Genomic DNA, 24,228 nt, shown 5'->3' with positions numbered 1-24,228 from the left:
ATACCGTACCTATAGCTGTGCTGGGGGGGGGGGGGACACACACAGTATAGCTGTGCTGGGGGGGACATATACAGTATAGCTGTGCTGGGGGGGGGGGGGACATATACAGTATAGCTGTGCTAGGGGGTGGGGGGGTACGGGAGGGACACACATATACCGTATAGCTGTGCTTGGGGGGGGGGGGGGACACATATACAGTATAGCTGTGCTAGGGGGGGTAGGGGAGGGACACACATATACCGTACCTATAGCTGTGCTGGGGGGGGGGGGGACACACAGTATAGCTGTGCTGGGGGGGACACATACAGTATAGCTGTGCTGGGGGGGACACATACAGTATAGCTGTGCTTTTGGGGGGGGACATATACAGTATAGCTGTGCTGGGGGGGCATATACAGTATAGCTGTGCTGGGGGGGGGGGACATATACAGTATAGCTGTGCTGGGGGAGGGGAGGGACAAATATACAGTATAGCTGTGCTTGGGGGGGGGGACACATATACAGTATAGCTGTGCTAGGGGGGGTAGGGGAGGGACACACATACTGTACGTATAGCTGTGCTGGGGGGGGGGGGGGACACATACAGTATAGCTGTGCTGGGGGGGGGACATATACAGTATAGCTGTGCTTTTGGGGGGGGGGGGACATATACAGTATAGCTGTGCTGGGGGGGCATATACAGTATAGCTGTGCTGGGGGGGCATATACAGTATAGCTGTGCTGGGGGGGCATATACAGTATAGCTGTGCTGGGGGGGTAGGGGAGGGACACACATACTGTACGTATAGCTGTGCTGGGGGGGGGGGGACATATACAGTATAGCTGTGCTTTTGGGGGGGGGACATATACAGTATAGCTGTGCTGGGGGGGGGGGACATATACAGTATAGCTGTGCTGGGGGGGGGGGGGGAGGGACAAATATACAGTATAGCTGTGCTGGGCTTTGAATGAAGACTACCATAGTAGAAGGAAGCGGTGTTGTGTAGCTGGAAGTTCTCTGGGGTCTCAGCTCACAGTCTACAATGATCATAGTACAGGCAACCACACTGAGGCCTCTTTCACACGAACGATCCGATCAGATCCGCCTGTCAGTTTTTTAGTCGGATCTGATCAGATCCTCCATGAATCCCTATGGGGCAGCGGATGTAAGCAGAGACATGTTTGCTGAACCCCGCTGCTATCCGATCCTGTCCGTGAAATCTGGATGGATGGAAACCCTATTTTCCATCTGTCCAGGGGATTGGATGGGATCGGATGAGAGCGGACAAGCGGTTCGTTCTCATCCGATTCCCCCATAGAGAGCAGCGGGGCTCTGACACCTCCCTCTCCGCACACAGAGCGGAGACAGAGCTGTCACCTACCTGTTCAGCGGGGATCGGCGGATCGATCCCCCACTGAGCAGAGAACAGACCGCACCGGACAGCGGACCGTGTGAAAGGAGCCTAATGCCCCGTACACACGTGCAGATTATCTGAAGACTTTTGTCTGCAGACTTACCAAAACCATATAATATGAGGCCAAACCTAAACACTTTCAATTTGTATGCAATCCGGCAGGCCCTTGCACTACATAGAAAAGGTAAATCTGAAGACAAAAGTCTTCAGATAAACTGCACGTGTGTACGGGGCATAAGTCTACTTTTCCACTAGTGTGACTAACCAATGATACCCGTTCCCATCTATGCGACTTTGAAAAGGTACCTGCACTACTTTGATGTGACTTGATGCGACTGATTCAGAGAGTGTAAAGTGGGCTCAAAGCTGCACTCACACTCCAAAGTAGCACTCTAGCCTAGTGACTACGTTTCCACTAGTGCGACTCTTAAGTTGTGCGATTTAAAGTGCGACTGAGTGCAGCTTTGATCCAACTTTACACTCTCTGGATCAAAGTTGCATCAAAGTAGTGCAGGTACCTTTAGAAAGTCACTGATTTTTAAAGTGGCATAGATGGAAATGGGTGGCATTGAAATGAATGGGCTGTGACTAGTCATGCGTCCAAAGTCGCAATAGTGGAAACTGAGCCTAAAACTCATTACTCACATGTAATGAGCAATAGAAATGGATCTGTATCCTTCCAAACTTTCAAAAATAATCCTTTGTACCTTATTTCTCCAATTTATTGCTCCAGTCACGTGACAACCCCCCGCCCCCCTCTCTTTCTGGAGAAGCTGCTAGCCTAAGTCCCCTTTCACACTTTTGCGATCTAAAAGTTGCGTGATTTTGACTCATTTTTGACTGGACTTGAAGCAATGCCTATGTCTTTGGACCTCAAAACGCATTAAAATCATCTCCAAGTAGGGCAGGGACTACTTTGAAGTCGTTGGGACTTGAAGTCGGACAGATATGAACGGTACTCATTGAAAATTATGGAGTACGACTTGTCATGCGACTTTGCAGTCCCAAATCGCAGGACACGTCGCACAAGTGTGAAATGGGCCTAAATGAGGCTATGAAGACAGGAGGAGATCATGGTGAATGATAGGCGGAATGGGAGGTGGGGCTGGATAGGTCTAAGCATGCCTGTCTAAGATAGACCGACAACCTTTTCAGGAAGTGAACGACAGGTTAGCAAATTCAGATAAAAGGGAGAGAGCGTTGTCAGTGAAGAACAGGAAGAAGCTGTTTGTCCAGCTTAGATCAGACTTTTTAAGCTACACAAGCAGCTAACCAGAAAATGAATATCAAAGATAAAGATATTTAACATACTATTATTAGGAAAAATGTCATTTCTGACTGCAGTTTCCCTTTAATAAAAGCAGACATATTAGTAGCTCTGCCTGTGTAATAATCATGGCTCCCTCTACAGATACAGTGAAGGAATGAGTGTAGGCACCCAGGAGCAAGAAGTGTGCTATTTGCAGGATCACCCAGTGCAAATAAAGAAACACAGAAAGAAAAACGGATACTGAGTCCCCGTTCACACTAAGGCGACCTGTGAGGCGACCTGGTCGCCTCACAGGTCGCCGTAGGTCGCCTCCCATAGGGAAGCTGCGGACCCGTTCTAATAGGAGCTCCGACTTAGAAAAAGGGTCCGGAGCTTCTTTGGGGCGACCAGGAGGCGACCGCCATAGACTTCAAATGTTATGAAGTCCGTGGCGGCCGCTCCGAGGTCGCAGCGCTGCTCGCACCGCAACCTCGAAGTAGCGTCGCTTGTATGTGAACGGGGCCTAATACCACATCTAAAAACTGGTGAGCTGCAACATATTACGTTTTTGTTTGAGTTTAGATACTCTTTAAACCTGGGATCCTCAAGGGGTCCCTAACCCCATATTATTCTTTAACCCCTTCCGTACCGCGTCATGTCAAATGACGTCGGCACAAATCCTTTCTCGATCCGGGCGGACGTCATATGACGGCGCCCGGATCTCCCCGCTACTGCGCGCCCCCGGGGGCGCGCAGCGCGGCGATCGGGGGTGAGGCTCGTCCCTCGGACTGAGCCCAACCCCGATCAAGGTAAACAGCCAATGAAATTGGCTGTTTACCACGTGATCGACTGTGTCAATCACAGCCAATCACATGAGCGGCTCCAGCGCGAGCCGCTCGTTCCTTCCTTAATGCGCGCCCCCAGGGGCGCGCAGCGCGGCGATCGAGGACGAGGCTCGTCCCTCGGACAGAGTCGATCCCCGATCTAGGTAAAGAGCCAATGAAATTGGCTCTTTACCACGTGACCGGCTGTGTCCAATCACAGCCGGTCACAAATGTCATCAGAGAACACGGTAACTTGCTGTCACCGTGTTCTCCTCCTCACACACTGATCCTGTGTGAGGAGGAGATTGTGGTAACAGCTAGTTACCAAGTACAGTGCACCCTAAACACACTGATTGCCCCCCCCCCCCCCAATAAAGAGCACCTGTCACTAGCCCATCAAAGTACCCGAGTACCTGTCACCAGCCCATCGGGTACTCTGACTCTACTCTACTCTACTCTACCAAATGTCAAAAATAGGCCTAGGCAAGTGGCTAGGATGCATGATGATGCTCCTTGGATGTTTAGGCCCCTCTATATGGCTAGGCTGTGAAAAAGTCTCACACATGTGGTATTGCCATACTCAGGAGGAGTGGCAGAATGTATTTTGGGGTGTCATTTTTGCTATGTACATGCTATGTGTTAGGAATATTCTATAAATTTACAACTTTGTGTAAAAAAAAAAGTTTTTATTTTTTTCCCATATTTTCCAAAAACTTGTGGAAAAAAAATGACATGTTCAAAGGACCCATAATACCTCATAGAATATACTTTGGAGTGTTTGCTTTCCAAAATGGGGTCATTTTGTGGACTTTTCCATTGTATTGGTGCTCTAGGGCCTTGAAAAATGTGATAGGTAGTAAGAAAGTTTTATGTGTATTTATGCTCCTAAAACGCCTTATGGTGCTACTTGGACGTGGAGTCTCTTTTTGTGGCCAGGCTGTGTAAAAGTCTCACACATGTGGTATCACCATACTCAGGAGTATCAGAATGAATTTTGGGGTGTCATTTTTGCTGTGTACATGCTATGTGTTAGAAATAGCTTATAAATGGACAACGTTTTGGGAAAAAAAAAAAAGAAAAAAAAAATGTTTTCTTCATTTTCCCAAGAATTGTGGGAAAAAATTATAACTTCAAAAAACTCACCATGCCTCTTACTAAATACCTTGGACTGTCTACTTTACAAAAAGGGGTCATTTGGGGGGTATTTGTACTGTCCTGACATTTCAGGGCCTCAAGAAAGGAGATAGGCCATCAGTACATCTGGTGTGATCAATTTTCAGTAATTGGTACCATAGCTTCTAGACTCAATAACTTTCACACAGACTAAATAATATACACTAATTTGGGTTAATTTTACCAGAGATATGTAGCAGTATAAATTTTGGCCCAAATGTATGAAGAAAAATTAATTTTTTGCAAAATTTTATAATAGAAACTAAAAAAAAGTTTTTTTGCAAAATTTTTGCTATTTTTTTGCTTATATCACGAAAAAAAAAAACCCCCAGTTGTGATCAAATACCACCAAAAGAAAGCTCTATTTGTGTGAAAAAAATGATAAAAATTTTGTTTGGTTACAGTGTAGCATGACTGAGCAATTGTCATTCAAAGTGTGAGAGTGCTGAAAGCTGAAAATTGGTCTGGGCAGGAAGGGGGGTCTAACTGCTCTGTATGGAAGAGGTTAATGTCCTGATAAAGTCCTCTGTGGACACATCCAGACAAGTTGGCCCTCTGCATACGAAGTTCTGGCAAAGAAGAAATCCTCAGAAGGGAACGCTTCCCACCACCTGAAAATATTGCAGCTTTAGCAATTTTTTTCATGCATGTCTGACACTTGACAAAAGCCAAGTGCTGTAAAGAAATCAGGATTTCAGAGCTGCTGGCAAGAGTTAAATGTATTTTAATCACTCAGGTACACTCATTCTTACAAACAGGTCTTGCTGGTACTACATCTGCGTGTCATCCACAGGTCTGACGTGCTTTGCGGCCTATCGGGCAAAAGCACACACCCTATAAGTCCAGATCAAGATATTCTTTACAAGTAAATTACACTTGAGGGAACTTCTGCATTACCCAGTCAGGGTACAATAACAAACATTCACAAAATAATGACATGCACAGTCATGTGGCCTGGCAGTACTGGCTGATCATTGTATGATTTATATAGGTTATTATGGGGGTACCCAGGTCTTATGAAGGCCACAACATTGGCTTCCGCTGCTGTCCAAGTCAGTGAGCCAATGAGGAAAGAAGGGGCAGGTACGAGGCGCTGCACTGTGTCTGAATGGGGACACAGAGCAGCAGCTTGGTACGGGTGCCCCTTAGCAAGCTGCTTGCTGTGGGGGCACTCGATAGGAGGGAGGAGCAACAGCAAGGGACCTGAGAAGAGGAGGATCTGGGCTGCTCAATTCAAAACCATTACACAGAGCAGGTAAGTATAACATGTTTGTTATTTTTAAACAAACCCCCCCCCCCCCAAGACTTTAATATCACTTTGCCCCAATGAAATTTGGAGGTGCAAGTCGCACGGATCTGTGCCTTTGAAATCGCACTTAAGTAGTGTGATTTCAAAGCTGTACTGGTGAAAAACAGTGCTTATGGGATAATTTTTGTTTGAGTCAAATGCTGAAACAAAAGCACCAGAACCCCAGGCAAACTTTCTTTTCTTCGTGAATAGAATGAGAAAGGGGTCAGACCATTTAACAGGTTTCCCTCTGGTTATTGGGAAGTATAATGGTCACCAAACATAATATATATATATTTTTTTTTTTTTTTTAATTACACACAATATACCTCTCTCTATCAGGCCATACATTGTGCATTTTTTTTTTCCTTCAACCGTGGGTTGAAAGAAAAAAACTTGATTCCCCCCTCAACACATCCAGTGTTAATGGAGGAATCCCTTCTGCAGCGCTACTGTGTTCTGACAGCCCTCAGAATACAATGATCACTGCTTGAGGATATAGCTGTCGACAGTGATTGAAAGATTTAAAAAAAAAAAAAAAAAGCCAGACTGGTTGTACTGAAGTCAATCTACAGATCGAACAAAGTACAACCAGCCTGCCCATACATGGATCGACATTTGGCTGGTTTCTGCTTAACGGACCACATTTCCATCCGTCTATGGCCGGCTTTACATAGTATTACAACAGTCACTGAAATAAAAGTAAATGGGGGCGGGGGTATACACAGACAGTTAAAAAAAAAAAAAGCTGTAATCAATCTTCTTCACAAGTGGTATAAAACAAACATGGAATATACTGTAGTTTATCAATCCTTAAAATGTTTTGGCTGCATTCCTTTCTATAGTCAGAAAAAAAAAAAAAAAAAAACACAACACACACAATACACGCATGTGCAGCAGGTTTGTAAGAATTAAAGCTTTAGAGTTCCAAAAAAGCATCGCACTCTTCATACTGCAGCATTGGTTTGATGCTAGTGCTACAGCCCTGTCCCCTGCTGGCTCTAAGCCCGAGAACTGAGCGATCACATGACCACTAATCACTACCTTGTCAGTCTTCTCAGAGCTCTGATTGTCAGTCACCATCTTTGACTGCCTCTCCAGCGCTCACTGAAGCCCCAGGATGAGGACGGGGGGGGGGGGGGGCGCTCGCTAAAAGGCAGAGCCAGTGGTCAACCAGGCAGCTGGGTTTATCCTGACAATATACATGGGATCCTTCCGGAACCTGGAGCGGTTCTGTGAAGTCAGCTTTGGCCACTCTTCTCTTTATAACATTCGTAGCAAAAATAACACTCAGATTAAATACAGTTTGACACGTGCACAGAAATAGTTACCAAATTAGAAAAGAAAGATTTACATGTTACAATCTCTTCTGTACAAGGTAAAAAAAATGACAACTGAATGAGGATTGCATGTGTAAGGCTACACACCCCTATAACTATCCTATGGCCTGCAGGGTTTAGACCTGTGACCCCTGCTGATGGATCTGACTTATAGGTGTGTATATATAGAATAGATTTTATATTTTAATAATATACAGGTGCATCTCAAACAATTAGATCATCAAAAAGTTAATTTATTTCCGGAATTTAATAAGTGAAACTCATATAATAGTAGATTCTACCTATTCTACTGTAGTCAGGGCCGGACTGGGAATAAACTTCAGCCCTGGAAAAAATGTCATACCAGCCCCATAGCATTATTATACCGGCCCAACAGCATAGCGCCATTATTTCCTTGTTCATAAAAGGGAAAACCATGCATTTTAAAGCAAATTTGAAGAGTGTATTATACATAGATAAGATAGATATGAAAGCATATAGGGCTTTATATATAAAAGAGCAAATTCTAGTTAAAAGTGTTAAAAGTGCGGACATGATAAAGGAGATGTCATAGGCTGTGCGGACATGGCACAGGACATGTCAGGGGCTGTGTGGACATGGCACAGGACATGTCAGGGGCTGTGTGGACATGGCACAGGACATGTCAGGGGCTGTGTGGACATGGCACAGGACATGTCAGGGGCTGTGCGGACATGGTACAGGACATGTCAGGGGCTGTGCGGACATGGTACAGGACATGTCAGGGGCTGTGCGGACATGGTATAGGAGATGTCAGGGGCTGTGCGGACATGGTATAGGAGATGTCAGGGGCTGTGGAGACATGGTACAGGAGATGTCAGGGGCTGTGGAGACATGGTACAGGAGATGTCAGGGGCTGTGGAGACATGGTACAGGAGATGTCAGGGGCTGTGGAGATATGGTACAGGAGATGTCAGGGGCTGTGGAGATATGGTACAGGAGATGTCAGGGGCTGTGGAGACATGGTACAGGAGATGTCAGGGGCTGTGGAGACATGGTACAGGAGATGTCAGAGGTTGCAGACATGATGAGGGGGGTGGGATGAGTGGCAGCAGGGGTGGTGGTGAGGGGGGTGGAATCAGTGGAAGCGGTGGTGCTGGTGAGGGGGATGGGATAAGTGGCAGCAGGGGTGGTGGGATCGGTGGGAGCGGTGGTGGTGAGGGGGTGGGATCAGTGGCATCAGGGGTGGTGGTGAGGGGGTTGGGATCGGTGGCAGCAGGGGTAGTGATGAGGGGGGTGGGATCAGTGGCAGCGGTGGTGGTGATGAGGGGGTGGTGATGAGGGGGGTGGGATCAGTGGCAGTGGTGGTGAGGGGGGTGGGAATAGGTGGCAGTGGTGGTGAGGGGGTGGGAATAGGTGGCAGTGGTGGTGAGGGGGGTGGAAATCGGTGGCAGTGGTGGTGAGGGGGGTGGGAATCGGTGGCAGTGGTGGTGAGGGGGGTGGGAATAGGTGGCAGTGGTGGTGAGGGGGGTGGGAATAGGTGGCAGTGGTGGTGAGGGGGGTGGGAATAGGTGGCAGTGGTGGTGAGGGGGGTGGGAATCGGTGGCAGTGGGGGTGAGGGGGATGGGAATCGGTGGCAGTGGGGGTGAGGGGGGTGGGAATCGGTGGCAGTGGGGGTGAGGGGGGTGGGAATCGGTGGCAGTGGTGGTGGTGGTGAGGGGGGTGGGAATAGGTGGCCGTGGTGGTGAGGGGGGTGGGAATCGGTGGCAGTGGTGGTGGTGGTGAGGGGGGTGGGAATAGGTGGCAGTGGTGGTGAGGGGGGTAGAAATCGGTGGCAGTGGTGGTGGTGGTGAGGGGGGTGGGAATAGGTGGCAGTGGTGGTGAGGGGGGGGAAATCGGTGGCAGTGGTGGTGAGGGGGGTGGGAATCGGTGGCAGTGGTGGCGGTGGTGAGGGGGGTGGGAATCGGTGGCAGTGGTGGTGAGGGGGGTGGGAATAGGTGGCAGTGGTGATGAGGGGGGTGGGAATCGGTGTTAGTGGTGGCGGTGGTGAGGGGGGTGGGAATCGGTGGCAGTGGTGGTGAGGGGGGTGGGAATAGGTGGCAGTGGTGATGAGGGGGGTGGGAATCGGTGGCAGTGGTGGTGAGGGGGGTGGGAATCGGTGGCAGTGGTGGTGAGGGGGGTGGGAATAGGTGGCAGTGGTGATGAGGGGGGTGGGAATCGGTGGCAGTGGTGGTGGTGGTGAGGGGGGTGGGAATCGGTGGCAGTGGTGGTGAGGGGGGTGGGAATCGGTGGCAGTGGTGGTGAGGGGGTGGGAATAGGTGGCAGTGGTGATGAGGGGGGTGGGAATCGGTGGCAGTGGTGGTGGTGGTGAGGGGGGTGGGAATCGGTGGCAGTGGTGGTGAGGGGGGTGGGAATCGGTGGCAGTGGTGGTGAGGGGGGTGGGAATCGGTGGCAGTGGTGGTGAGGGGGGTGGGAATAGGTGGCAGTGGTGATGAGGGGGGTGGGAATCGGTGGCAGTGGTGGTGGTGGTGAGGGGGGTGGGAATCGGTGGCAGTGGTGGTGAGGGGGGTGGGAATCGGTGGCAGTGGTGGCGGTGGTGAGGGGGGTGGGAATCGGTGGCAGTGGTGGTGAGGGGGGTGGGAATAGGTGGCAGTGGTGATGAGGGGGGTGGGAATCGGTGTTAGTGGTGGCGGTGGTGAGGGGGGTGGGAATCGGTGGCAGTGGTGGTGAGGGGGGTGGGAATAGGTGGCAGTGGTGATGAGGGGGGTGGGAATCGGTGGCAGTGGTGATGGTGGTGAGGGGGGTGGGAATCGGTGGCAGTGGTGGTGAGGGGGGTGGGAATAGGTGGCAGTGGTGATGAGGGGGGTGGGAATCGGTGGCAGTGGTGGTGGTGGTGAGGGGGGTGGGAATCGGTGGCAGTGGTGGTGAGGGGGGTGGGAATCGGTGGCAGTGGTGGTGAGGGGGGTGGGAATAGGTGGCAGTGGTGATGAGGGGGGTGGGAATCGGTGGCAGTGGTGGTGGTGGTGAGGGGGGTGGGAATCGGTGGCAGTGGTGGTGGTGGTGAGGGGGGTGGGAATCGGTGGCAGTGGTGGTGAGGGGGGTGGGAATCGGTGGCAGTGAGGGGGGTGGGAATAGGTGGCAGTGGTGATGAGGGGGGTGGGAATCGGTGGCAGTGGTGGTGGTGGTGAGGGGGGTGGGAATCGGTGGCAGTGGCGGTGGTGGTGAGGGGGGTGGGAATCGGTGGCAGTGGTGGTGAGGGGGGTGGGAATCGGTGGCAGTGGTGGTGAGGGGGGTGGGAATCGGTGGCAGTGGTGGTGAGGGGGGTGGGAATAGGTGGCAGTGGTGATGAGGGGGGTGGGAATCGGTGGCAGTGGTGATGAGGGGGGTGGGAATCGGTGGCAGTGGTGATGAGGGGGGTGGGAATCGGTGGCAGTGGTGGTGGTGGTGAGGGGGGTGGGAATCGGTGGCAGTGGTGGTGAGGGGGGTGGGAATCCTTGGCAGTGGTGGTGAGGGGGGTGGGAATCGGCGGCAGTGGTGGTGGTGAGGGGAGATTGGTGGCAGTGGTGATGGGGGGTGCCATCCTCCCCACCGCCACTGCTTCCCCCCCATCCTATTAGGGAGAAGATCTGTGGTGGTCTGGTGGAGGTCGGAGAATGGGATCAATAATTGCACTGCAGTCTGCTGATTTTTTAGTACTAACTTGGTCAGACGGTCGGACTCGATTCCCCGGGTGCTGGGCTGCTGGGCTGGCGTCCGTGTAGTGGGTCCCTCGGCGCTGTCACCGTGACCGTCCGTCTTGCTGACAGACTCAGTCACATGATCCACCGCCGGCCGGCGCCGCGCAGCCGCTCTGACGTCATGCCGCTCATAGCGGCTGACATAGTACGGACTTCACCAGGGAAGCAGCAGCTATCACAGCGTGGCCGCGGGGCGGTCCCAATAGCGGCCGCGTCTTAAAGCGGCCACAATAGCGGCCGCGTCTTAAAGCGGCCACAATAGCGGCCGCGTCTTAAAGCGGCCACAATAGCGGCCGCGTCTTAAAGCGGCCACAATTTTAAAGCGGCCCCAGGGCCGGCGGCCCACCGGGAAATATCCCGGTATCCCGGTAGGCCAGTCCGGCCCTGACTGTAGTCCATTTCCATGCTGTCTGTCCAACATACTGTATGTGAATCCTCTGTGCGAGTTACTACGTTGTTTTTATGTAATAAATAACCTTTTAATCTACACTGAGGTGGCGCTGCTTTTCTTCTCCTACCCCATATAATAGTAAATTACACACAGAGTGATTGATTTTAAACATTTGTTTTTCATTTTGATCATAAGGGATTAGTGAGAACCCAAAATTCAGTATCTCAGAAAATTAGAATATTGTGAAAAAGTTCAATATTGAAGACTCATGGTGTCACACTCTAACTGAGCCTTTAACCACTTACCCACTGGGCACTTCAACCCCCTTCCCAACCAGACCAATTTTCAGTGCTCTCACATTTTGAATGACAATTACTCAGTTATTCAACACTGTGCCCATATGAAATTTTGCCCTTTTTTTCACACAAACAGATCTTTGTATTGGTGGTATTTAATCATAATTAGGTTTTTTCTTTTTTGCGCTATGAATTAAAACAGACCTGAAAATTTTGTAAAAAAAAATGCATTTTTCTTAGTTTCGGTTTTAAAGTTTTGCTAATTTAGTAATTTTTCTTCATAAATTTTGGCCAATTTATACTGCTACATATCTTTAGTAAAAATAACCCAAATAAGTATACATTTTTCGGTCTTTGTGAAGGTTATAGACTCTACAAGCTATGGTGCCAATCATTGAAAATTGCTCACACCTGATGTACTGATGGCCTGTCTAATTTCTTGAGACCCTAACAAGCCAAGACAGTACAAATACCCCCCAAATTATCCAATTTTGGAAAGCAGACATTTCAAGGTATTTAGTAAGAGGCATGGTAAGTTTTTTGAAGCTGTAATTTCTTTCCACTATTCTTTGCAAAATGAAGAATTATTATTATTTTTTTTTTTTTTCACAAAATGGTCATATTACTAAGTTATTTCTCACACACTGTATAGGCATACTTGCAACTACACCCCAAAATACATTCTGCTACTCCCGAGTATGACGACACCACATGTGACACTTTTCCACAGCCTGACCACATACAGAGGCCCAACATTCAGGGAGCACTGTCATTTCCTGGACTTCCCATTACAATTTTGTGAGGCACTGTAGGGCACTGATAAGCACTGTAGAGGCACTGATGTGGCATTGACGTGGCATGAATGAGCAATGTAGTACTGATGAGCACTGGCGTGGCATGTTTGAGCACTAATGTGGCATTAATGAGCACTGCCGCGGCACGATGAGCACCGATGTGGCACGGATGAGCACTGATGTGGCACGGATGAGCATAATTTAGGTTTTGAGGAGGCGGAGGATGGCTGCAGCTGCAGTTTTTCTCCTCGCACACTGTACAGTGTGCGAGGAGAAGAGAGAAATTAACTGGATATGCGCCGGTTTGTTGACAAGTGATCGCTCCATCATTGGACAGAGCGATCACGTGGTAAAGGGCTGCTGTCATTGGCCCTTTACCACGATCCGTGATGTGCCGGGTCCCCGGGACCCAGCAACCACGGACAGCTCTGTGTGCGCACTCCAGGGGCCACGCAGGAGCGCGATTCTGGGAGGACATCATTGTAAGACCTCCCAGAATAAACAGACTGCACTGTAGCAATCATTCGGCTATGGCCAGTTCGGCAAGTGGTTAAATGGTCTCAGTAGGCTACACAATCATCGGGAGACTGATGACTTGACAGTTGTCCAGAAGACAGTCATTGAGACCCTCCAGAAGGAGGGTAAGTCACAAATGGTCTTTGTTGAAGAAGCTGGCTGTTCAGGGAGTGGAAAGTTGAGAGGAAGGCAAAAGTGTGGTAGAAAAAGGTGTATAAACAACAGGGATAACCGCAGCCTTGAGAGGATTGTGAGGCAAAGGCCATTTAAAAATTTGGGGGAGATTCACAAGGCGTGGGTTAAGGCTGGTGTCAGTGCTTCAAGAACCATCACACACAGACTTATCTACGAAATGGGCTACAACTGTCACATTCCTTGTGTTGAGCAACTCCTGAACAAGAGACAACGTCAGAAGCGTCTTACCTGGGCTAAAGAGAAAACCGACTGGACTGTTGCTCAGAGGTCCAAAGACCTCTTTGGATGAAAGTGAATTTTGCACTTAATTTGGAAACAAAGGTCCCAGAGTCTGGAGGAAGAGTGGAGAGGCACAGAATCCAAGTTGCATGAGGTCCAGTCAGTGATGATTTGGGGAGCCATGTCATCTGCTGGTGTTGGTCCACTGTGTTTTATCAAGTTCAAAGTCAGTGCAGCCCTCTACCAGGAAATTCTAGAGCACTTCATGCTTCCCTCTGCTGATCAGCTTTATGGAGATGCCGATTTCATTTTTCAGCAGGACTTGGCACCTCCCCACGCTGCCAAATCTACCAATACCTGGTTTATTTATCATTGTATCACTGTGCTTGATTGGCCAGCAAACTCTCCTGTCCTAAACCCCATAGAGAATCAGTGGGGTATTGTCAAGAGGAAGATGAGACACCAGACCCAACAATGCAGATGAGCTGAAGGCCACTATCAAAGCAACCGAGGCTTCCGTAACACCTCAGCAGTGCCACAGGCTGATCACCTCCATGACATGCCGCAATTTATGCAAAAGAAGCCTCAACCAAGTATTGAGTAAATACTAAACTGTACATGGACATACTTTTCAGTAAGACAAAATATTTCTGTATTTAAAATTACTTTTTTTTTTTTAAATGGCCTTATGTAACATTCACATTTTCTGAGATACGGAATTTTGTTTTTTTACTAGCCGTAAGCCAAGAATCATCAAAATAAAGAAAGAAATGCTGGAAATATATCACTCTGTGTGTAATGAGTCTATATACAAATTATAGGAGTTTCACTTTTTGAATTGAATTACTGAAATAAATTCACTTTATGATATTCTTTTTTTTTTTTTTTTTTTTTTTTTTTTTTTTTAAGACGCACCTGTATCTCTGATATATAAAGACACTTTCCAGAATCTCAGCTAGATTAAAGCCCCGTACACACGATCAGATTATCGAACGATCTGTCGTCTGTTTTTTGTGGCATGCTAGTCTGATGTGGAAAGTGAAGAGGTTATTTTCATACGAATTTTCCCGTACGACAGAATTATACTTCAGAAGTGATGTCATGTGTTGGATTGCTTTCTATGTGTTCTTTCATCTCTGAGCATGCCTAGTCTTGCTCATAAGATTTTTTTCAGTCAAAATCTCTACTAATGAGACGAAAATCGGACGTTGTATTACAGACGACAAAAATTTTATAGCCTGCACATCAGGATTTTGTCAGCCGAAAAGTCGGAGTCGGCTGTCGAAAGCACCATACTAACAATCCGAAAATCGGCAGATCGGTCGTCGGACGAATTTCCCCTACAGATTTTCTTATCGTGTGTACGGGGCTTAAGGCCTCAAGCATACTGAGGCTCTTCTCAACACTTTCATCCTGGCAGGAGAAAATCAGCTGAAAAAACACCCCTATGCCGAGTTTTTTCAAGCACATTTAGGGGTGTAAAGCGCTTGGGCAGTGTTTTATTTCATTGGTTACATTATTCATTTATTCTGACCTTTAAAATGAAAAACACTCAAGCACTAAAAACGCTTAGCAATAACGCACCTTTAGGTGAATAAAGTTTTTTTTTTTTTATGCTCAAAAGCTCCTCTCCTGAACGCACAAGTGACGATTTTTTTTCTGCCTCTAGAGTTATGGGCACATAGGGGTTGATTTGGAGAACACAAAATCTGGTGTAGCTCTACATAGAAACCAACAGTGTGTTCATTTTGACAAATTTCGACAATCAAAGTCTTTTGACTATAATGTCATTTTATTCGGATTTTAGCCATCTCCATTGTTTTAGTCATATTTTAGTCCACCAAAATCCCCAGTACCTTTTGTGCCTCTGTAATGGTTGCCTACGGACCGCTTCTGGGGGTAAGGGCTAGACTGCCCACCATCTCTAGCAATCACCTGCCTCAATAATAACTCTGCTGCTTTTTTGAATACTCCACAACATCTATTACTGGTATTATTCTGTAGAAATGTTTTGTCTTCTCTGGCTATAGAACCTTTCTCCCTTGTTTTACTCCTTAAGAAGCGGGGCACCACAAACCATGCCGAGTTTGAGCCTCAATGGACTGACATCTCTATGGTGCAAGTGTATAATACAGCCTTATAGATGGATTTATCATTTTATTTGTAATGCTAACATGTTAAAAAAGTGAAAATAACATTTTTTTTTGTAATGTTATCACTTCTGTAAAAAAATTGCGATTTTAACCTAGTGTAACGTCCTCTGATGGCACCAAGTAAAATCCTGTTGGTGTTTTCATTTTAGGGGGCAGAGACCTCTCCACACACACAGTCAAAGGACAGAGACCTCTCCATATATACACAGTCAGGGGACAGAGACCTCTCCATACACACAGTCAGGGGACAGAGACCTCTCCATACACACAGTCAGGGGACAGAGACCTCTCCATACACACAGTCAGGGGACAGAGACCTCTCCATACACACAGTCAGAGGACAGAGACCTCTCCACACACACAGTCAGGGGACAGAGACCTCTCCATACACACAGTCGGGGGACAGAGACTTCTCCATACACACAGTCAGGGGACAGAGACCTCTCCATACACACAGTCAGGGGACAGAGACCTCTCTATACACACAGTCAGGGGACAGAGACCTCTCCATACACAGTCAGGGGACAGAGACCTCTCCATACACAGTCAGGGGACAGAGACCTCTCTATACACACAGTCAGGGGACAGAGACCTCTCCATACACAGTCAGGGGACAGAGACCTCTCCATACACACAGTCAGGGGACAGAGACCTCTCCATACACAGTCAGGGGACAGAGACCTCTCCATACACACAGTCAGGGGACAGAGACCTCTCCATACACACAGTCAGGGGACAGAGACCTCTCCATACACACAGTCAGGGGACAGAGACCTCTCCATATACACAGTCAGAGGACAGAGACCTCTCCATATACACAGTCAGGGGACAGAGACCTCTCCATATATACACAGTCAGGGGACAGAGACCTCTCCATACACACAGTCAGGGGACAGAGACCTCTCCATATATACACAGTCAGGGGACAGAGACCTCTCCATATATACACAGTCAGGGGACAGAGACCTCTCCATATATACACAGTCAGGGGACAGAGACCTCTCCATATATACACAGTCAGGGGACAGAGACCTCTCCATATATACACAGTCAGGGGACAGAGACCTCTCCATATATACACAGTCAGGGGACAGAGACCTCTCCATATATACACAGTCAGGGGACAGAGAACTCTCCATATATACACAGTCAGGGGACAGAGACCTCTCCATATATACACAGTCAGGGGACAGAGACCTCTCCATATATACACAGTCAGGGGACAGAGACCTCTCCATATATACACAGTCAGGGGACAGAGACCTCTCCATATATATACAGTCAGGGGACAGAGACCTCTCCATATATACACAGTCAGGGGACAGAGACCTCTCCATATATACACAGTCAGGGGACAGAGACCTCTCCATATATACACAGTCAGGGGACAGAGACCTCTCCATATATACACAGTCAGGGGACAGAGACCTCTCCATATATACACAGTCAGGGGACAGAGACCTCTCCATACACACAGTCAGGGGACAGAGACCTCTCCATATATACACAGTCAGGGGACAGAGACCTCTCCATACACACAGTCAGGGAGCAGAGACCTCTCCATATATACACAGTCAGGGGACAGAGACCTCTCCATATATACACAGTCAGGGAGCAGAGACCTCTCCATATATACACAGTCAGGGGACAGAGACCTCTCCATATATACACAGTCAGGGGACAGAGACCTCTCCATATATACACAGTCAGGGGACAGAGACCTCTCCATACACACAGTCAGGGGACAGAGACCTCTCCATACACACAGTCAGGGAGCAGAGACCTCTCCATATATACACAGTCAGGGGACAGAGACCTCTCCATATACACAGTCAGAGGACAGAGACCTCTCCATATACACAGTCAGGGGACAGAGACCTCTCCATATATACACAGTCAGGGGACAGAGACCTCTCCATACACACAGTCAGGGGACAGAGACCTCTCCATATATACACAGTCAGGGGACAGAGACCTCTCCATATATACACAGTCAGGGGACAGAGACCTCTCCATATATACACAGTCAGGGGACAGAGACCTCTCCATATATACACAGTCAGGGGACAGAGACCTCTCCATATATACACAGTCAGGGGACAGAGACCTCTCCATATATACACAGTCAGGGGACAGAGACCTCTCCATATATACACAGTCAGGGGACAGAGAACTCTCCATATATACACAGTCAGGGGACAGAGACCTCTCCATATATACACAGTCAGGGGACAGAGACCTCTCCATACACACAGTCAGGGGACAGAGACCTCTCCATATATACACAGTCAGGGGACAGAGACCTCTCCATACACACAGTCAGGGAGCAGAGACCTCTCCATATATACACAGTCAGGGGACAGAGACCTCTCCATATATACACAGTCAGGGGACAGAGACCTCTCCATATATACACAGTCAGGGGACAGAGACCTCTCCATATATACACAGTCAGGGGACAGAGACCTCTCCATATATACACAGTCAGGGGACAGAGACCTCTCCATATATACACAGTCAGGGGACAGAGACCTCTCCATACACACAGTCAGGGGACAGAGACCTCTCCATATATACACAGTCAGGGGACAGAGACCTCTCCATACACACAGTCAGGGGACAGAGACCTCTCCATATATACAGTCAGGGGACAGAGACCTCTCCATACACACAGTCAGAGGACAGAGACCTCTCCACACACACAGTCAGAGGACAGAGACCTCTCCACACACACAGTCAGGGGACAGAGACCTCTCCATACACACAGTCGGGGGACAGAGACTTCTCCATACACACAGTCAGGGGACAGAGACCTCTCCATACACACAGTCAGGGGACAGAGACCTCTCTATACACACAGTCAGGGGACAGAGACCTCTCCATACACAGTCAGGGGACAGAGACCTCTCCATACACAGTCAGGGGACAGAGACCTCTCCATACACACAGTCAGAGGACAGAGACCTCTCCACACACACAGTCAGGGGACAGAGACCTCTCCATACACACAGTCGGGGGACAGAGACTTCTCCATACACACAGTCAGGGGACAGAGACCTCTCCATACACACAGTCAGGGGACAGAGACCTCTCCATACACACAGTCAGAGGACAGAGACCTCTCCACACACACAGTCAGGGGACAGAGACCTCTCCATATATACACAGTCAGGGGACAGAGACCTCTCCATATATACACAGTCAGGGGACAGAGACCTCTCCATATATACACAGTCAGGGGACAGAGACCTCTCCATATATACACAGTCAGGGGACAGAGACCTCTCCATATATACACAGTCAGGGGACAGAGACCTCTCCATATATACACAGTCAGGGGACAGAGACCTCTCCATATATACACAGTCAGGGGACAGAGACCTCTCCATATATACACAGTCAGGGGACAGAGACCTCTCCATATATACACAGTCAGGGGACAGAGACCTCTCCATATATACACAGTCAGGGGACAGAGACCTCTCCATATATACACAGTCAGGGGACAGAGACCTCTCCATATATATACAGTCAGGGGACAGAGACCTCTCCATATATACACAGTCAGGGGACAGAGACCTCTCCATATATACACAGTCAGGGGACAGAGACCTCTCCATATATACACAGTCAGGGGACAGAGACCTCTCCATATATACACAGTCAGGGGACAGAGACCTCTCCATATATACACAGTCAGGGGACAGAGACCTCTCCATACACACAGTCAGGGGACAGAGACCTCTCCATATATACACAGTCAGGGGACAGAGACCTCTCCATACACACAGTCAGGGAGCAGAGACCTCTCCATATATACACAGTCAGGGGACAGAGACCTCTCCATATATACACAGTCAGGGGACAGAGACCTCTCCATATATACACAGTCAGGGGACAGAGACCTCTCCATATATACACAGTCAGGGGACAGAGACCTCTCCATATATACACAGTCAGGGGACAGAGACCTCTCCATATATACACAGTCAGGGGACAGAGACCTCTCCATACACACAGTCAGGGGACAGAGACCTCTCCATACACACAGTCAGGGAGCAGAGACCTCTCCATATATACACAGTCAGGGGACAGAGACCTCTCCATACACACAGTCAGGGGACAGAGACCTCTCCATATATACACAGTCAGGGGACAGAGACCTCTCCATATATACACAGTCAGGGGACAGAGACCTCTCCATATATACACAGTCAGGGGACAGAGACCTCTCCATACACACAGTCAGGGGACAGAGACCTCTCCATATATACACAGTCAGGGGACAGAGACCTCTCCATACACACAGTCAGGGGACAGAGACCTCTCCATATATACAGTCAGGGGACAGAGACCTCTCCATACACACAGTCAGGGGACAGAGACCTCTCCATATACACAGTCAGGGGACAGAGACCTCTCCATACGCACAGTCAGGGGACAGAGACCTCTCCATACGCACAGTCAGGGGACAGAGACCTCTCCATATATATACAGTCAGGGGACAGAGACCTCTCCATATATACACAGTCAGGGGACAGAGACCTCTCCATATACACAGTCAGGGGACAGAGACCTCTCCATACACACAGTCAGGGGACAGAGACCTCTCCATATATATACAGTCAGGGGACAGAGACCTCTCCATATATACACAGTCAGGGAACAGAGACCTCTCCATACACACAGTCAGGGGACAGAGACCTCTCCATATATACAGTCAGGGGACAGAGACCTCTCCATACACACAGTCAGGGGACAGAGACCTCTCCATATACACAGTCAGGGGACAGAGACCTCTCCATACGCACAGTCAGGGGACAGAGACCTCTCCATATACGCACAGTCAGGGGACAGAGACCTCTCCATATATACACAGTCAGGGGACAGAGACCTCTCCATATATACACAGTCAGGGGACAGAGACCTCTCCATATACACAGTCAGGGGACAGAGACCTCTCCATACACACAGTCAGGGGACAGAGACCTCTCCATATATATACAGTCAGGGGACAGAGACCTCTCCATATATACACAGTCAGGGGACAGAGACCTCTCCATATATACAGTCAGGGGACAGAGACCTCTCCATATATACACAGTCAGGGGACAGAGACCTCTCCACACACACAGTCAGGGGACAGAGACCTCTCCATATATACACAGTCAGGGGACAGAGACCTCTCCATATATACACAGTCAGGGGACAGAGACCTCTCCATATATACACAGTCAGGGGACAGAGACCTCTCCATACACACAGTCAGAGGACAGAGACCTCTCCACACACACAGTCAGGGGACAGAGACCTCTCCATATATACACAGTCAGGGGACAGAGACCTCTCCATATATACACAGTCAGGGGACAGAGACCTCTCCATATATACACAGTCAGGGGACAGAGACCTCTCCATATATACACAGTCAGGGGACAGAGACCTCTCCATATATACACAGTCAGGGGACAGAGACCTCTCCATATATACACAGTCAGGGGACAGAGACCTCTCCATATATACACAGTCAGGGGACAGAGACCTCTCCATACACACAGTCAGGGGACAGAGACCTCTCCATATATACACAGTCAGGGGACAGAGACCTCTCCATACACACAGTCAGGGAGCAGAGACCTCTCCATATATACACAGTCAGGGGACAGAGACCTCTCCATATATACACAGTCAGGGGACAGAGACCTCTCCATATATACACAGTCAGGGGACAGAGACCTCTCCATATATACACAGTCAGGGGACAGAGACCTCTCCATATATACACAGTCAGGGGACAGAGACCTCTCCATATATACACAGTCAGGGGACAGAGACCTCTCCATACACACAGTCAGGGGACAGAGACCTCTCCATACACACAGTCAGGGAGCAGAGACCTCTCCATATATACACAGTCAGGGGACAGAGACCTCTCCATACACACAGTCAGGGGACAGAGACCTCTCCATATATACACAGTCAGGGGACAGAGACCTCTCCATATATACACAGTCAGGGGACAGAGACCTCTCCATATATACACAGTCAGGGGACAGAGACCTCTCCATACACACAGTCAGGGGACAGAGACCTCTCCATATATACACAGTCAGGGGACAGAGACCTCTCCATACACACAGTCAGGGGACAGAGACCTCTCCATATATACAGTCAGGGGACAGAGACCTCTCCATACACACAGTCAGGGGACAGAGACCTCTCCATATACACAGTCAGGGGACAGAGACCTCTCCATACGCACAGTCAGGGGACAGAGACCTCTCCATACGCACAGTCAGGGGACAGAGACCTCTCCATATATATACAGTCAGGGGACAGAGACCTCTCCATATATACACAGTCAGGGGACAGAGACCTCTCCATATACACAGTCAGGGGACAGAGACCTCTCCATACACACAGTCAGGGGACAGAGACCTCTCCATATATATACAGTCAGGGGACAGAGACCTCTCCATATATACACAGTCAGGGAACAGAGACCTCTCCATACACACAGTCAGGGGACAGAGACCTCTCCATATATACAGTCAGGGGACAGAGACCTCTCCATACACACAGTCAGGGGACAGAGACCTCTCCATATACACAGTCAGGGGACAGAGACCTCTCCATACGCACAGTCAGGGGACAGAGACCTCTCCATATACGCACAGTCAGGGGACAGAGACCTCTCCATATATACACAGTCAGGGGACAGAGACCTCTCCATATATATACAGTCAGGGGACAGAGACCTCTCCATATATACACAGTCAGGGGACAGAGACCTCTCCATATACACAGTCAGGGGACAGAGACCTCTCCATACACACAGTCAGGGGACAGAGACCTCTCCATATATACACAGTCAGGGGACAGAGACCTCTCCATACACACAGTCAGGGGACAGAGACCTCTCCATATATACACAGTCAGGGGACAGAGACCTCTCCATATACACACAGTCAGGGGACAGAGACCTCTCCATATATACACAGTCAGGGGACAGAGACCTCTCCATATATACACAGTCAGGGGACAGAGACCTCTCCATATATACACAGCCAGGGGACAGAGACCTCTCCATATATACACAGCCAGGGGACAGAGACCTCTCCATATACACACAGTCAGGGGACAGAGACCTCTCCATATACACACAGTCAGGGGACAGAGACCTCTCCATATACACACAGTCAGGGGACAGAGACCTCTCCATATATACACAGCCAGGGGACAGAGACCTCTCCATATATACACAGCCAGGGGACAGAGACCTCTCCATATACACACAGTCAGGGGACAGAGACCTCTCCATATATACACAGTCAGGGGACAGAGACCTCTCCATATACACACAGTCAGGGGACAGAGACCTCTCCATATATACACAGTCAGGGGACAGAGACCTCTCCATATATACACAGTCAGGGGACAGAGACCTCTCCATATACACACAGTCAGGGGACAGAGACCTCTCCATATATACACAGTCAGGGGACAGAGACCTCTCCATATATATACAGTCAGGGGACAGAGACCTCTCCATATATACACAGTCAGGGAACAGAGACCTCTCCATACACACAGTCAGGGGACAGAGACCTCTCCATATATACAGTCAGGGGACAGAGACCTCTCCATACACACAGTCAGGGGACAGAGACCTCTCCATATACACAGTCAGGGGACAGAGACCTCTCCATACGCACAGTCAGGGGACAGAGACCTCTCCATATACGCACAGTCAGGGGACAGAGACCTCTCCATATATACACAGTCAGGGGACAGAGACCTCTCCATATATATACAGTCAGGGGACAGAGACCTCTCCATATATACACAGTCAGGGGACAGAGACCTCTCCATATACACAGTCAGGGGACAGAGACCTCTCCATACACACAGTCAGGGGACAGAGACCTCTCCATATATATACAGTCAGGGGACAGAGACCTCTCCATATATACACAGTCAGGGGACAGAGACCTCTCCATATATACAGTCAGGGGACAGAGACCTCTCCATATACACAGAGGACAGAGCCTGGCATACAGTCACGTGGTAGAGCCCCGTATATACACACTATACCCCCCATAGTACACAGACCTCCAAGCAGCGCTGCTGTCTCTCCTCTTCCTGCCCCGCACACCTCTACAGTGAGCCCCACAGGACAAACCAGCTCCGAACGCGCAGCCGTCACCTGACGTCACCCGCCTATAGCCCAATGGCAAGGTGCTGCTATGACAGCCGGAGCGGGCGGGCGCAGGCAGGTGCAGTGTTGATCTGCAGATATAAAGATAAATAGTGACAGCAGACAGACCTGGGAGGGCAGAGTCCTGGAATGACAGGTGGTCAGCGAGGAAGCAGGAAGAAAGCAGAGACATCCCCATACCGTCCTCACTTCAACCTGTGTACAGGATGCTGCAGGCTTAAATACAACTGTAGCTGTGCTCTGTAACATATATATATATATATATAAAATACTATTTACATTGATTATATATTTTAATATTAAATATATATTAATATCAACATACACAGGACGGTGCATCTCATAAAATTAGAATGTCTTTAACCACTTAAGCCCCGGAAGATTTTACCCCCATTCCTGACCAGGGGGTATTTTGCGATTCGGCACTGCGTGGATTTAACGGACAATTGCGCGGTCGTGCGACGCTGTACCTAAACGAATTTG

The 24,228-nt window shown here is 49.0% G+C and overlaps 1 protein-coding gene across 2 annotated transcripts in view; it reads right to left on the bottom strand.

Annotated features, from left to right (window-relative positions):
- ITSN2 (intersectin 2) overlaps positions 1 to 23,673 on the bottom strand; it is a 392,176-nt gene extending 368,503 nt beyond the window's left edge. For both annotated transcript variants that reach the window (XM_082251747.1, XM_082251748.1), the window contains exon 1: positions 23,640 to 23,673. The gene's annotated coding sequence lies outside the window, so the exon portion shown is untranslated. The remainder of the gene's footprint in view (positions 1 to 23,639) is intronic.
- Between the last annotated feature and the right edge of the window lie 555 nt (positions 23,674 to 24,228).

Source organism: Pelophylax lessonae, assembly GCF_965119305.1.
Source record: "Pelophylax lessonae genome assembly, chromosome: 3".
In the NCBI taxonomy this organism is placed as follows: domain Eukaryota; kingdom Metazoa; phylum Chordata; class Amphibia; order Anura; family Ranidae; genus Pelophylax; species Pelophylax lessonae.
Note: the sequence above shows the minus strand (reverse complement) of the source record. Positions and strands in the feature narration are given on the sequence as shown.